Raw genomic sequence first — 14,990 nt, forward strand, 5'->3', positions numbered from 1 at the left:
TTACTAGCCAATAGAATTGCACCAAGCTTATGACCTTTAGATGCCAACCAATCATGTAACTGCCAAATTGGAAAGCCCCTCACCCTGCTTGTAACCGTGATAAAAAATATACCTCTTGGGGCTGGAGAGATGGCTCAGTGGTTAAGAGCATGGACTGCTCTTCCAGAGGTCCTGGGTTCAATTCCCAGCAACCACATGGTGGCTCATAACCATCTTTAATGAGATCTAGTGCCCTCTTCTGGTCTTTGGGAATATAAATAAATCTTTAAAAAGTACACCTCTTTACCAGCTCAGGGCTTTACCATACCTATCCACTGTGTTGGAGAGGTTTGGTGTCCTGAGCTCCAGCTTGAATGAAGACTCTTAGAGTTGGACTCTTGGTCCAATACTAATATCTTAAGGAAAATCTGCCCAAGAAAATCTAAAATTGCTTACAACAGGAAGTGATGGAGATATAATGGAATTAGGTCAGGTCATAGCACCAGAGAATGCTGCTTAGAGGACATGGTGTTTAATCTAAGTTGTGAGGTATGAGTAGGCATATTATAGTAATACAATGCATATCAAGTAGTAAGTCGTGAAGACTTTGTGTCATAACCAAGAGATTGTCCTCGGTAGAGGGGTAGATCCAGGCATGAAGCTGAGGAAGCTGCTGGAGAGGCACTTTCTGATGTGAAGACTCTTGAAGTTTGGACTGTATCTTGGAAGGTCTTGGAAACGCAGCAATGGAACTAGAGCTAGGTTAAGGAGGTAAAATCCAGGATAAAAGTAGATGACATGCTCCAGGGGGTCATTCTGTGGAATAGAAGACCCTGGAAGTGCTGTGCAGTAAAGCAGGTGGAAAGAAATAGGGTTTGGGAAAAGCAGAGACAGGGAAAGGCAAAACACCAAGCATACCAGGCTTGAAACTGCTTACTGAAACAGACAGGGTAAAGGAGGGAGAAGAATTCTGAATGAACCCTAGAGTTGCTTGGGTGGGAGTTTAAGGCACAACTTCACAGGGATACCCAACACATGCATTCAGTTATCTAGCAGAGGGCTTTCCGAGGCTGTCCTACTCTAGAGCCTGAAACTCTTCTTCAAACACTCTTTGGTAGCATCATACATGAGTGTAATGAACTTTAGTTATTTTCATCTTCCTTCTCCTTTCTTACCCCAACCCTCTCCTGCTAAAATCTTTCCTCTCCCCAATAAGTTGCCCCCACTTTCATATTGTTTTGTTGTCTGTTGACCATTGAGTTTGATTACACTAGCTTGCATGAGCATGGTACGAAGCTATTTATGAAGAGTGCAACTCGAGAGCAAGGTCCTGACTGGAGACAGGCGACATCTCTTCACTTAGGCAGTAACAGACAGCTGCACTGGCTATGAATGGAAACCAGATCAAGAAGGTGAAGAGCTGGAGGAATTTCATTGTTTAGGTATCAAACAGAGGAGGAAGAATATAAGACATCAAGAAAGAATACAGGGAGGTGAGGACAGAGCAGGATTACTGTCCTGCCCAACAGGGCATTAAACAGGGGTCCAGGGAGACCACCTAAGAGAGTGGGGGGGGGGAGCTGGCAAAGATGCAAAGAAACACGGCTTGTCTACAGGCTGATCAAACCGTAATTTTTACTTTTTCACACAGGGGTTATATACACAAAAAGGCAGGATGTGGGGAAGGGGATGATGCAGGAGTATAGGTGTTCAGGGGGAGTACAGATATCTTCCAGAACAGAGTGTCAGCTGGGTGAAGGTTCAGGGGACAGGACACTATGACTCTGTCTATGATTCACTTGTCCTTATCTAAGTTGGTACTATCCGCCAAGGCTACCCAAGGTCTATGACTACTCAGGCTTCCACCAAAGATGCTTGTTTATAATAGCTTTTAGCCATCTGTTTCAGTGTTTTTTTTTCACAGAGACCAAAGACGTTGTACTAGCAGGCTGACTTAGGCCTATGGCTGATTTTAGGCCTTCAGGTATAAGCAAAGCTGCCCCTGACAGATTACTCCAGAAACTTCAGTCCATGGCCCACATTGCTTCATGTGGTGTTGGCATGCCTACTTTCTGTCGTACACATCCCATTGTGTTTTTCCCCACTATGAGTTCTTTATAAAGAATGGAAGCTTCTTCTATATACAAGTCCCTAAATCTGGATGACCTTCATCACCATGAATCTTGTCTGAGTGGCTAAGAAGATGGAGCGCCAATATTGTCATTGGTAGGTTCTATACCTTGGAGTAGGCTGTCTTTTGGGGCATACAAAGTTCTGGCCACCAATAAATATTTTAAATGTTTAGAAAAAACCACAAATACTTGGCAATAGTTGGATATTTTTCTTTATTCGTTTTCTCAATCACTGCAATATTATTTCTATTCTCACACAGTCTATGGGGAGATGAGCTTGCCCTGGTGTTATTTATTCCTTGGCATTTGTTTTTTTCTTGAATACTCCTACAACGGTTTCCCTACCATCAATGCGCTTATAAACCTTCTTTTGCTTTCATTTGTCTCAGTTTTTAGTATATTAGGCCAGCTCTGGCTATTCTACACAGTGATTTATTTTAGAATAGGCACCCACCATCTGCTTCTTTGTGGTCACATCATCCTCTCTATGAGAAATGATCAATGCACGTGAAGTGGTCTAAATTGGTTGCTCCCAGTTTATCAGAACACAACAGTTGTCACTCCAAAGAATCCAGTTGTTTATCGCTTCTTGCTACAGTTTTAGATTTTGTAACAAAATGACAAAGTCACGCTGTGGAACGTGCTGATTGGATGAACATGCCAATAAGGAGGTAGCCACACAAACTGTACTAATGGCTGGCTTTTTATTCTCAACAGATGAGCGGGGAATGGTTTTGTTTAAAGGCACTCCTACCAATTTCAGAAAGATTCTTCAAACATATTCAGCCCAAACGTGCAGACCAAGTAAAATCTGAAACTGACATACCAGTACAATTCCCACTATTACCCAATGTCCTTAAATATCCTCTAGAAAGGGGCCTAGGGGCCCAGGTAGAATGGTATCTATATAAGTTACCTCTTTTTAGTTATCACAAATCATAGCTTAAAACAACACATATATATTTCTTGTACTTCTGGAGGCCAGAATCTTATAGAAATGCAGTATGTGAGTGGGGAGGCATTTTTTCCCCTGAAGGCTCCAGAGGAGGCTCCACTTCCTCCCCCATCCTATCTTCCTGAGAGCAATGATACTTCTGAGTTCAAGATTTTAACTATCAAATGCAGTATTTTCTATACCATAGAATCATTATGACCAAAGGTGCCCTCGTGGGAAAAGGTCAGTGCCCACGTGGGAGGAGGTCAGCCCTCACGTGGGAGGAAGTCAACACTCACGTGGGAGGAAGTCAACGCTCTGGACCCCTGTGATCTTGCCCAGAAGGGCCTACCCTTTGCTTTTGCTTTCCCCACTTTTCTCCACTATGTTCCACGTGTCTGCATCTCTCTTATCTTTCAATTTTCACACGTAGACATTGCTTTCATTCATTTTGAAAGGCCCAACGCAGGAGTAATGATTACATACCTTTAATTTATCAACGTAACGTACAACCTGTACCTGATAATGTGCACTCTCAATTCTGGATGAGATAGGGGAGGACAAAAGAATTGTCGCCACCTGAAAAATGCCCCATCGTACACTCTCCAGTAGGCATGGTAAGTAGAACAGAGCCGTATCTCTCTCGGAATTCCAGAGCAAATGTATTTTATTGACTTTTTTATGTTTAAAAGTTTTATCGGCTCAAGTGCATATTCAATGTTTCCAGCATGATAGAAATAAAACTTTAACAGAGACAACACATCCTACAACGTACAGAAGCACTTGTGACCGATTGTGCAAGCATCGGTAGGATCACTTAGAGCTTTATGGGCTTGTCACCGAGCCTTTCTGTTTTTGCCAAGTTCTGTAAACAGTGTAAGTGTTCTTGTTCAGTGCAAGGATGATGGCTTTCAAAATTATACAAAGCTTGATAGCCATGAAGTTTCTTCCCACAGTGATGATTTAAAGATGTAAGAGTTTCTGTCAGAAAGAGAAAATGCTTAAATAAGCATTTAAAAATATCACTTTACCCCACATTGTTAGGCGTGCTCATCTATTATCAATATTTTTATGGAACAAGTAAACTTTGTGAAAATATTATCTCAAGGACGATTTTAAGGGTAGTTGGAAGTGTGTGTTACCTCTTTCTGCCTCTCTGTTCTCACTAACTCCTCTTTCACCACATACCCCAAATATTTATAAAGTTCCCAAGATTTCCAGAGCACCTCAGAGTGAAGTCTCACCTGGCTCATCCTCTCCAGAATATTCCATAGAGAGTGGGGATCTTGAGAGCCGTGTCACCAGATACCTGGGAGGCACCTCCTATCTGATGACCTGGTTTTTGCAAAGGAGCCATGCCCCATTCTACTCTTTGAGTGGGTCCCCGGAGCTGGCAAGACTGGGCTGTAACTAGAATTTGTGAATTCTCTAGAATACAAGTTTCCTGACACGTTAAGAGCTTCCACCTGAGATATACGTTCAGTTGTCAAATGAACCCTGAAAACTCACGACATATATTGCCGCACATAAAAAAAATATAATCCCATGAAACCCGACTAATGTGATTTGACAGCATTTCCCATTGTCATAAAACCAGTAGAACTGGGGAGCCAAGGCCGAGTTTGGAAGACAGAGTCATTGAAGATGAGCTGTCTTCCTCAGGGATGAGACATATCTGGAAGTATTCAACATCCAGTGAAGCAGAGGGGTCGAGGCTAAAGTGTGCATCTCCCATCGGACCTCTTCTATAAAGGTGCTGCTTTTACAGAAGTCTGACCATGAGCACTTTTCCCAAGGCTCCAAAAGGCCCCACCTGCCAATGCTATCAATTTGCAATTTCAATACATGATTCCTCCAGGTGAGTGTGTCTGGGGAGGCACAAACATTCAGGCTGCAGTGTTGGCTTCCCTCTCTTGGCTCTTCTTCCCTGCATCTGTCACATAGACTCAGTTCCCTTTACCCAAGTTCAGCTTCCAGACTTTGGACTCTTCCCTCTACTGAGTCAATTCTGGCTGGATTTTCCTCCATTCCCACAGACAGTGCATTGTTCACACTACAGGATGGACACACACACACACACACACACACACACACACACACACACACGTCTAGTTTTCTAGCTGTTGGAGGTTGAGCCAGCAAAGCTGGCTCCTAGCATTCCATTTTGGCCCATTACAGAGAGTGCACGTGCACAGGGTTGGGAGTGAGGGACGAAAGAGGGTAGAGAGAATTAGACACAGGGAGTTAGAAGACTCATCCTGGTTGAGTGCTCCCTCACCTTGTCCTCGGTCTTTATGGATGATGGTGTTGTGGGTGTGATTTCCTCTGCGGCCCACAGTTACTCTTGCCTGGTATGCTCTGTGGTTGGGGTTTCAGCTTGTGTGCTGGATCCATCTCTTTCTGCCCACGTCACCAGGCTTTCCAGCATTCTGCACAAAAATCCCTCTGCTCCATTCTCACTCAGACTGTCTTACCTGAAAGAATTCTGTCTTGCTTGTGATCTTATTTGACTAAGAAGCAAATCATCAACAAAGGAACTTCTAGAGAGCAGAGCAGCGTCTTATGAATTAAAGAAAGGCTAAATTCAAACAAGTGCTCCCAAGGAGATCAAAGTCCTCCCTTATGTGCATCTATGTATGTCACAGACTGATGCTGAATGCCAGAAAAAAACGTGTAAGTATAAATTATTTCAGGTCTTGTCTCTTCTTGTTGCCAACTCTAACAATTTTTCTACCTGAAATAAAACCTCTGTCAGCGATTGTTAGTGGATATTTTTATAACCTGTGTTGTCACTATACAAACTGTGTTCTCTGAGCAAGTTTCTCTGTTTCACCAATGTCTCTAAAGGTGGGCATTTGTAATCAAGGAGTGGGGTATGTACAGTTGACAAATGACTCTCTCTCTCGGGAGATTTGGAGTCGACACCACACATTTTGTAACTTTTCACTCCTTTACATTTGTAGGCTAAACACGAAGCACTGTGTTTGTGATTCATTCTTTTGAAAGATGAACATGTCTCATGTGGTGCAGAGACTGAGGTTATTTGCATGGGTAACTGTGCATCATTTTGAAGCAGTGTGGGCAGTGGTAGCTGGAAGACAAACTCCTGCTAGATGCTAAGATGTTAACTGTGCATCTCTTGGAGAGGCAGCTTCAAGGAGGCAAGGAGGGAGTACTGCTGATTATTGTGTGTGTGTCTGTATGTGTGTGCTTTGTGTTTGTGTGTGTGTGCGTGCATGTGTGTGTGTATGTGTAGGTAGGCGGGTACAAGTAGAGTCTACCTTGGGTATTCTTTGTGTTTTTGTTTATTGATTCCCACCTTGGTTTTTGAGACAAGGTCTCTCATTCACCTTACATTCACTGAGTCTCATAGTCTGTTTGTTCAGAAAGTTCCAGGGATAGATCTTCCTGGTTCTCCTTCCCCAGTACAGGGATTATGAATATATGCCACCATGCCAGACATTTCAAACCTGGATGCTGGGAAATGAACACGGGTTTCTTATGCTTATGCATCAAGCACTTTGCAGACTGAACCAACTCCTCTGCTCCACTTATGTCTTTTTTAAATAGATGATTTACTCCTGTCCTGTAATCGAAAGCAAATTGCTGAGTTTCCGGAGGGAGCTGTGCAGAGCAGAAGTGCATATTAAAAACCTGAATGGAGCACTTTTCTCATCACCGAAAAGTACTTGGTGAGATTTTTATGGACAGGCAAGGAACTACTTTGTTGTGAAAGACCTTTGTATAAGGACTGCAAAGATGACAGAGGACATTGAGTGAGCTGGTGTTTATCCTTTTTTTGGGGGGGGGGGGTGTTGTTTATCCTTGTACAAGATTTTGTTTTAAAAATAGTGTCTGGTTTCAAAACTATAATAGCAAGAAAGGAAAGCATCACGGAACAAATCCATAGATGGCAGAGAGTAAATCTGTTGGAAAGGACCTTGGGAGTCCCTCTAGGTCAACCCTCTTATTCTGGAGATAGAGCAAATGGAGACTCAGGCAAGAAAGTTATTTTCTGGACCGGAAGATGGCTCATTGGCTTAAGTCCTTGACCTAAGTTGAGGAATGGAGTTCTAATCCCCAGAACCCAAGGAAAAAAAAAGAAATGGTAGAATATGTCTTCATTCCCAACATTCTCTCAGTGAGATGTAGTAGAGAAAGGGGAGTCCATGAAAGCTCAAAAGCCACCTAACTGTATGACCAGTGTAAACACCAAGGAGACTCTGCTTCAAACAACGTGGAGGGTGGGATTGTCTTCTGACTATCACATATGCAGTGTGGTGTGAACACACACATATACACACATGTATACACATACACACACCCTTCATTTTGCTTCTACTATAGAAAGAGGCTACAGTAAAAAATAATGCAGCTTCCTATTAATAAAGATTCAGATCTCAAATCTACTTCAGCCTCCATTTAAGTCTATGAAAAGGAAATATTTTTGTTTAAATCAACTGCCCTCTGGTGTTTTGGTTACAGCAGTCTAGAAAGCAAAGTCAAAAGGTCTAGAAGCACACTTTAAAGGTTCTCAGCACTGTAGAAACTTTAAGGCTGAGATACTGTCACTACATAATACGGTCATTGTGGTGCTGTTAATACCTAATTTGGTAATTGTGATGCTCTTACTATATTATGTGGTCTTTGTTATGCTGTTACTATGTAATATGGAAATCGTGATGCTGTTGCTTCATAATACAGTCTTTGTGATGCTTTTTCCACACTATGTGGTCATTGCAATGCTCTCACTACATAATGTGGCCATTGTGATGGACAACTCTTAGAGACATTAAGCAGGTAAGGCTCACTTGGTTTCTTTCTGGCATATATAACATGAGAAAAATAGTCTTCACAGATAAAATTGTCTCTAAATGTCATCTGAGTCTGCATGCCCCTGAATGGGCAATTTGCTATCAATCATGAGATGGAGATGAAGGTCTGTGATAGCTTCATAGTAACCACTGTGCCACTTCAGTCATGAATGAAGGTGCAAAAGGTGGAGCAGGATGGAATACAAGTGTGGGTGAAAATACCAAGTACACAGACGTAAGAAGAGAGGGTCTTGGTAACATGAGTTCATATCTGGAAAAACAAACAGAATGTGAAGTCAAACCAAAAAAGACCTAGAACTTTAGTAGACTAGGGTGTAGGGGGCCTAAGAAAATGGGATGAATCAATCAGACAAGAAACAAATCCCAATAGACAGCTCCTGATAGGGAGTGTAGAAGTAGCTAGAATATTAGGAACTGTCTTGCTGTTTACTTTATTAATTGGTCTGCCAAACTAGTGTGTGTGTGTGTTGTGGAAAGTGCTGACTACCTGTCGAGAATCCTGTGGACCATTCTGCTTTGGATTAGGCAGCTCTAGTGTGACTCAATATAAGAGTCCTAAGTGCAGTATTACACTCCAAATCCCATCACTTACTCCGTGACTTTGGAGAAGTTATTTGCACATGTATGCATGTGTGTGTGCATGCATGTGTGCGTGCATGTGTGTGTGTGTGTGTGCACATGTGCATGTGTATTCATATGGAAAACTCAGGCTTATGTCAGGTATATTCCTTAATTTCTATTCATTTTTATTGAGGTAAGATCTCTCACTGAAACGATAGCTGGCCAATTCTAGGCAGCTTACCCCTGGGACTTCTGAGCACTGGACAGCAGGCAGCCACCATGTTTGCCTGGCTTTTATGTGCATTCTGGGGACCCGAACTCTGGTCCTCACATTGTGCAGTATTTATTTTATCCACTGAGCCATTGCTCCAGTGCTCTGGACAAGCTGTTTATTCTCTCTGAGCCTCTCTTCCCTGCCTAGAAGATCAGAAAGATCAAAGACACTTCTTAGGAGTTGTTCTAAAAATCCACTTAAGAACTGCACAGCAAAGCCTCTGGTATGGTGCTTTGCACTTGATGGTTCTCTTAAAAGCACAGTTTGTGTCTTGAGAGGTTCCCATTCTTCTATACATAGGGATTCATTCAGGGACAAGCATATGACCCGACAATAATGAGACATCCAAGCGCTTTGCTTCTTGGGTTTATTCTTACTTAATGGACTCAAAGCTGAGAGCACAGACTTCTTGGTGATCTTATTACCTCTGAACTTGGAGATGAAAACCTGGACAGCTGGAGACAGAGCTGAAGGAAAAACAAACCAAGGATGACTTTGGTCCCTGAGTCTGGCCAAGCCCAAAATTTCATCATTTCTGGACTTTTCATCTACATCTGTCAATTAATTCTATTTTGTTTCTTGCAATCTGGGTCGGGCTTTCAGTTACATGCAAGAAACAAATTGTGACAGCTGCGGTGCTCCAGAGAGACATCCTCACATCCTTATAGCTTCATTGTCATTGTGTAATGTCAACTTCCAACCTGGCAGCTCTGTTTACTTTCTTCCATGCATGGAGCCACTGAGAGCAAAGATTTTCCTAATTATCTGCCTCTTCTTAGATCCCAGGAAAGCTGTTCTTCATACTTTAAAAATGACCTGACCTGAATTGTGTTCTGCATAGTTTTTTTTTTCTTGGCAGCTCTCAGCTTGGAGACGGTGCCCTAAAAACCACAGCAGCAGCAGCTTTAGTGCCCTCTTTGGGTACTGAGAGCTTTATCAACAATGAATAATGAAAATGTCTTCATGCCAACTCTAATGTCTGACCTGCAGGTGCCAGTGTGAAACCTAGGCGTCCAGGGCAGCATGGGCCAAACAGAAGTAGCATGTGCTCAGTCACAGTGAGGATTCATGGGAGGTTTTCCTTCTCTTCCGAATGTCACCTCTCTGCCATCACCTACTTGCTAATTAGCTTTGTTGAACCTTGCTAAAGATTGGGTTAAGCCTGAAGGGAAATAGCACCTTGATGTGGCATCCCTGGTGAACAGAGCTGTTGCAGTCACTGCAGCTGGGTCTGTGAGAAGCGTGAGCCTGAAGGTTAGGGGTGCAAGAGAAAGAACCCCAAGATCCAACAGGTTTCAAAGGAATGCCAATTATTTAGTGTTCTTTTCAGAGGACCCCCTTACTTTCAGTGCCATACAATTGACTTGCAAAAGCAGGAACAGTCTGTACAGCAAACTCTCTTTGGGTATTGAGGTTGATGGCCTTGCTTTGCAGAGACTGTGGTCATTAGCATGGATCCACTTGTATTAATTAGACCAAAGTAAGTAAATCATCCAGTTAATCAACTAACTAACCAACCAACCAATCAACCAACCAACCAATCAATCAGAGGTAAGAAGAAAGAAGAAAGAGAGAAAGAAAGAAGGAAAGGGAAGGGAAAGGGGGAGGAAGAAGGGGGGTAGAGAAGGGCATCTCTGTACAAAGGGTTCTATCAGAATCATAACTTGCACCCGGAATAATCAACCATATGTGCAGATGGGAAAAAGCTTATGAGTTTTTAATCTTATATAAAGAACTACAGAGAACTAAGGTATGCTGAAAGGGGGAAATTGTCTTCCCCAACTTATGCATGTACATATAAACATATGTATTAATATACACATGTATGAATACATTCATACATATGAATGTATGTTCATATACTTATATGTGTGCATATATTTATAAATAAACAAATACAGCTGGCTCAGTCATTTGTATGTTACTTGCATGTACACTTTCAGGGCTGATCATTGTCATTGGATAAATTATTCAGGTGCTCTTTCCTGGGAAGACTGTTTCTCCCACTTTTGGCTTACCTTAGTTGTCTCTAGTTCTTTGTGTAGAAGTGAGACTCCTTTGAGTATTATATATATACATATATATGTATATATATAAAACTATATATACATATATATGTATACACACACACACACACACACACACATATATATATGTCATCCTTGTTCAGGTCATGTTTATAGTCATGTGGGTGAGACTTTATGAGTATAAGCTTCTGACTTTTCCAAGAGATAACCACACAGCAAACTCCCCAGTCTTCTGCCTTTTACAGTCTTTCTGTCCACTCTTGCACGATGCTCCTCATGCCTTAGGTGCAGACATTGTAGGTATATAAGCTTGGATTAGGCTCCATGACTCTGCATTTTGATTGATTGTGGCTTTCTGTAATGATCTCTGTCTGTTGCAAAGAGGTTCTCTTAACAAGGAAGGAAGATTACACTTATCTTGAGGATAAAGAGAAATATTTAGAATGTAGGTAGGGACTCTGCTGGTTTAGTAAAGAGAAGGTTTTCCTCCCAGATTCATGACTTCAGTCACCTTAGGTTGTATTCCAGGACCAGACACAATTTTCATCTTGTTGAGCTAGTCTTAAGTCTAATTAGAGAGTTGTTATTTACTGCTAAGACATGTGTACCATCATCACATACTTACGGTTATCATTCCACTCTGGATATTGTTGTGGTTCATATCATCATAGCTGGGTTGGACTTTTGCTTGCTTCTCTAATTTGGAAGCTTGCATAGCACCTTCTGGTACCATAAAAGATAGTTTGTATGGAGAAGGCTTTCAGGCCTCTTCTAGTTCAGGACTCTTTAGGCCCTGTGTCTGAAGTGCATGGTGTCTTCAGCAATAGAGACTTACCTTCTGTCTCTGGGGGGAAACCAGGGGCAATAGTAATGGCCTAAAATGTTTTGGGAGTCTCTCTTGAATAACTCATACCAATAACTCAAAAGAGGGTTATTTTGTGCCTGGTGTTTTTTTTTTTTTTTTTTTGGTTAGGTGATCTTTGGCTCTTAGAGGAAGCATTGAAAGCCCAGAAGGGAAAACTTCATTTAAACTATATATATTTATATGTCTATTTGTAAACAAATTTCTGTGTATATATTTTCAGGTAAAGATGATCCTCTTAGAACTACTTTCATTGTGTCCCATAGATTTTTGTATGCCACACTTTTTTTTTTCATTAAAGTCTAAGAATTAAAAAAAAAAATTCCGGTTTTAGAAATAACTAACACTAAATACTTTCGAAAAAAGTCGTAAGAAAACTCACTTACTTACTGTGGAAGATATCAGTAATATATATATATATATATATATATATATATATATATATATATATTATTATATATATATTATATATATTATATACACACACACATATATATATAAAATATATATATATAGTTTTAATGCAGTTAACCTAGAACAAGATCAAGATCACAATGTCCCTGATAGACACTATAGACTAACAAAAAAAAAAAAAAAGAAATCCCAGTGGGATGGGTTACCTCTTTCTGAATTGTTGACCAGTGAAGTACCATAGGCCGCCCGGTAACCCTGGCTATTGCCAACACTATTGGTTATCCTTCAGCACAGGACCCTATTGTTGAAGCCATCACATACTTGTAGAAACCAAGTTGGTATTAACTGGAAGTTTTAATTCATACTGACTATCTCTACAGTGCTAGAAGGTTCTATGTACTTTACCACAGGAGGAAAGTAACTATCAATCATACCTAGTTATAGAACTCTATAAGCAGTAGGTAGCAATGATTGGCCTGGTAGATGTGCCCTCTGGTACGATGATGAAATAATTGTCCCGGGAGTAGCTAACAACCTTCTGATTGTATCTAAGGCCCACTCCTCAAGATGACACTCATACTTGACATTGTTATTTGGGTCAAGACAGGGTCTCTAGTATAAGATCATTTTGTTTCTATTTCATAATGGTAATTTTGCACTGTTTAAATCATAATGTAATTATCTGATTTACAGAATATCTGATATGAGACTCCTGTGAAAGTTTCATTTGACCCCCAAAGGAGTTGTGGCCCACAGGTTGAGAACCACTGTCCTAGGAGCCAACCTACTACAACTTTTCTGTAACAGGATATATTATTAAGCCAACTTCTAATGCTTTATTGCTGTATTCATAGTTTATTGCATCTCTCAACCCTCTTCAGAGAAGCTTCTTGCAGTCGATAAATGCTGATTGACATGGAGATCTACAACTTGTCATGTGTAGAGAATGAGAGGCTATGGAGTACCCGCTTTAAATGAGACACATCAATCCCTCTATTCACAAGGCTCAGAGTCTTTATGGAAAGGGGGTAGAAAGGTTTTAAGAGTCAGAACCAGTGAATGATTACAAGGACACGGTATTTTCTGGATTCAACAGGGCACATGCACTTATGAACTCATAGCGGTTGTGAAAGTATGCACAAGACCTGCCCAAGCTCAAGCCAGATCAAATCTCCACTTGTGTAAAGTCCTACCCCTAGCTGAGGAGTTATTGGTAATTACTAGGTGCTGGGAGAGAAACAGCAAATTTTCTTTGAGCATGTGGTCCCCCTGGTAAGTTGACCATATGGATAAGAATACATCAAAGAGTATTCAGGCAGAAATATTAGACTTGGTGGGATTAACAAGAAAGAGGATACAGAATTGGGTGGGCAGGTAATGGGAGGTAGGATCAAAATGTGTTCTATGAAATCCCCAAAGAACTAACAAAAATTTTAAAGCAGCAAAACCAGTCAATGGTATTATAGCAGTTCTTTCATTAATGGCAGGCTACTCAGGTAGTATACACATAGTTCTACCAATACATGATTGGCATGTTATTTGCATGAAGATCTGTGTGATTGAACTGTATGGATATTTGAATTCAATTATGAGCATAAAGATTCTTTGCAGCCACTAGGAATGGTTCCCTCTTTTTCTTCTGTATTCATGAATAGAGAAAGCTATGGTAACAGTGAGGACAAGTTCCAGCCAAGAACGTCTTACATTGACAATGCAGCATGGGCTCTGTCAAGAGCTGGGTGGGATGGGTGTGAAGGATGGGGAATCTGGAAATCCCATGGCAACAGCAGCCAGGATGGCAGTCACTGTGATGTAGGGTACAGTGTGACCTATCTCTGTTGAGGAAGCCTGTCGAATGAACCCTAACCCTAAGGAGCTAAGGACTGAACTCGCTCCCACTGCTACATGCAGAAGCCACGGTGCTAAATGAATGGTGGATCCTGGACACGCTTTTGTCTCCTTATGGCTTTTGTGCTTGACAGAGCGCTAATCACATACCAAGCTAAAACCTCTTGATTCCGTGACTAAGTATGAAATTTGTTAGCTATGTAATATTGCCAAAAGCTATATGACAATACCGAACGCATTTCTCTTTTAAAAGCGAGTCTGGATCTCCTAGGAACAACCTGATAGTAAGCAGGACAATGGGACAAGTGTTAAATGGTCCCCAAGTTTAAAACACAGCCCACCAGAGGTGTTGTCAAACCATCAGCGTGAGGAGAGTTAGCTTTGCTCCATGGTTTGTAAGCTTTCTCAGTTATCCCAAAGTGGATCTCTGTCCAGCTTTAATTGTCTCTGGCCAGTATTCCAAGTTGCCTGCTTCTGCACCCACTCTCTAAGGTCACACATGCCCTGCAAAGGCTGTTTCTCATCCATCTTCCTCCTCACTATCCTGTGCACCTGTCGGGGAGATCTCCGCTTCCCTCTTATGAGTCCCTCCTCCCCTGATTTTGACAGTAGCATAATGCTCTGTGCTTTCTCCTTCAGCCTCCTTCCCTGAAGCACTCATCTTACCACAGGACTGTCACCATTCTAGGACTCTCTTTCTCCACATACTCTAAGCAAATGTATTTCTACCCATCTCAGTTCTTCAACTCTCCACCCTCAGGAGACGATTCTTAGCTTTGTATCTTATGTCAGAGTCTCAGTTTCCAATGGCCTCGTCAACGTTCCTCTTGGATTTACCATCACTGTTAGTGATCCAAGCATTCAAAGACAGCGAATTGTATTTGCTGTAAATTGTGCTCTCTCTCTCTAAAGCCCTAGGGATAGGTCTTATAGTGCTGGGCTTTTGAAAACCCAGGCCCACATCCTCAGCAGGATATTTATGTGCCTCTATCAATCACTTGACAGCCACTGCTACTGATTTACATAGATCGAATTTCACATGAATTTTTTTCTTTACTGGGCATTGAACCCAGATCCTCATGCATAGTGATTAGGTGGTATGCCACTGAACAAAATCCCATCTA

Source organism: Arvicanthis niloticus, chromosome 19 (assembly GCF_011762505.2).
Source record: "Arvicanthis niloticus isolate mArvNil1 chromosome 19, mArvNil1.pat.X, whole genome shotgun sequence".
Classification (NCBI taxonomy): domain Eukaryota; kingdom Metazoa; phylum Chordata; class Mammalia; order Rodentia; family Muridae; genus Arvicanthis; species Arvicanthis niloticus.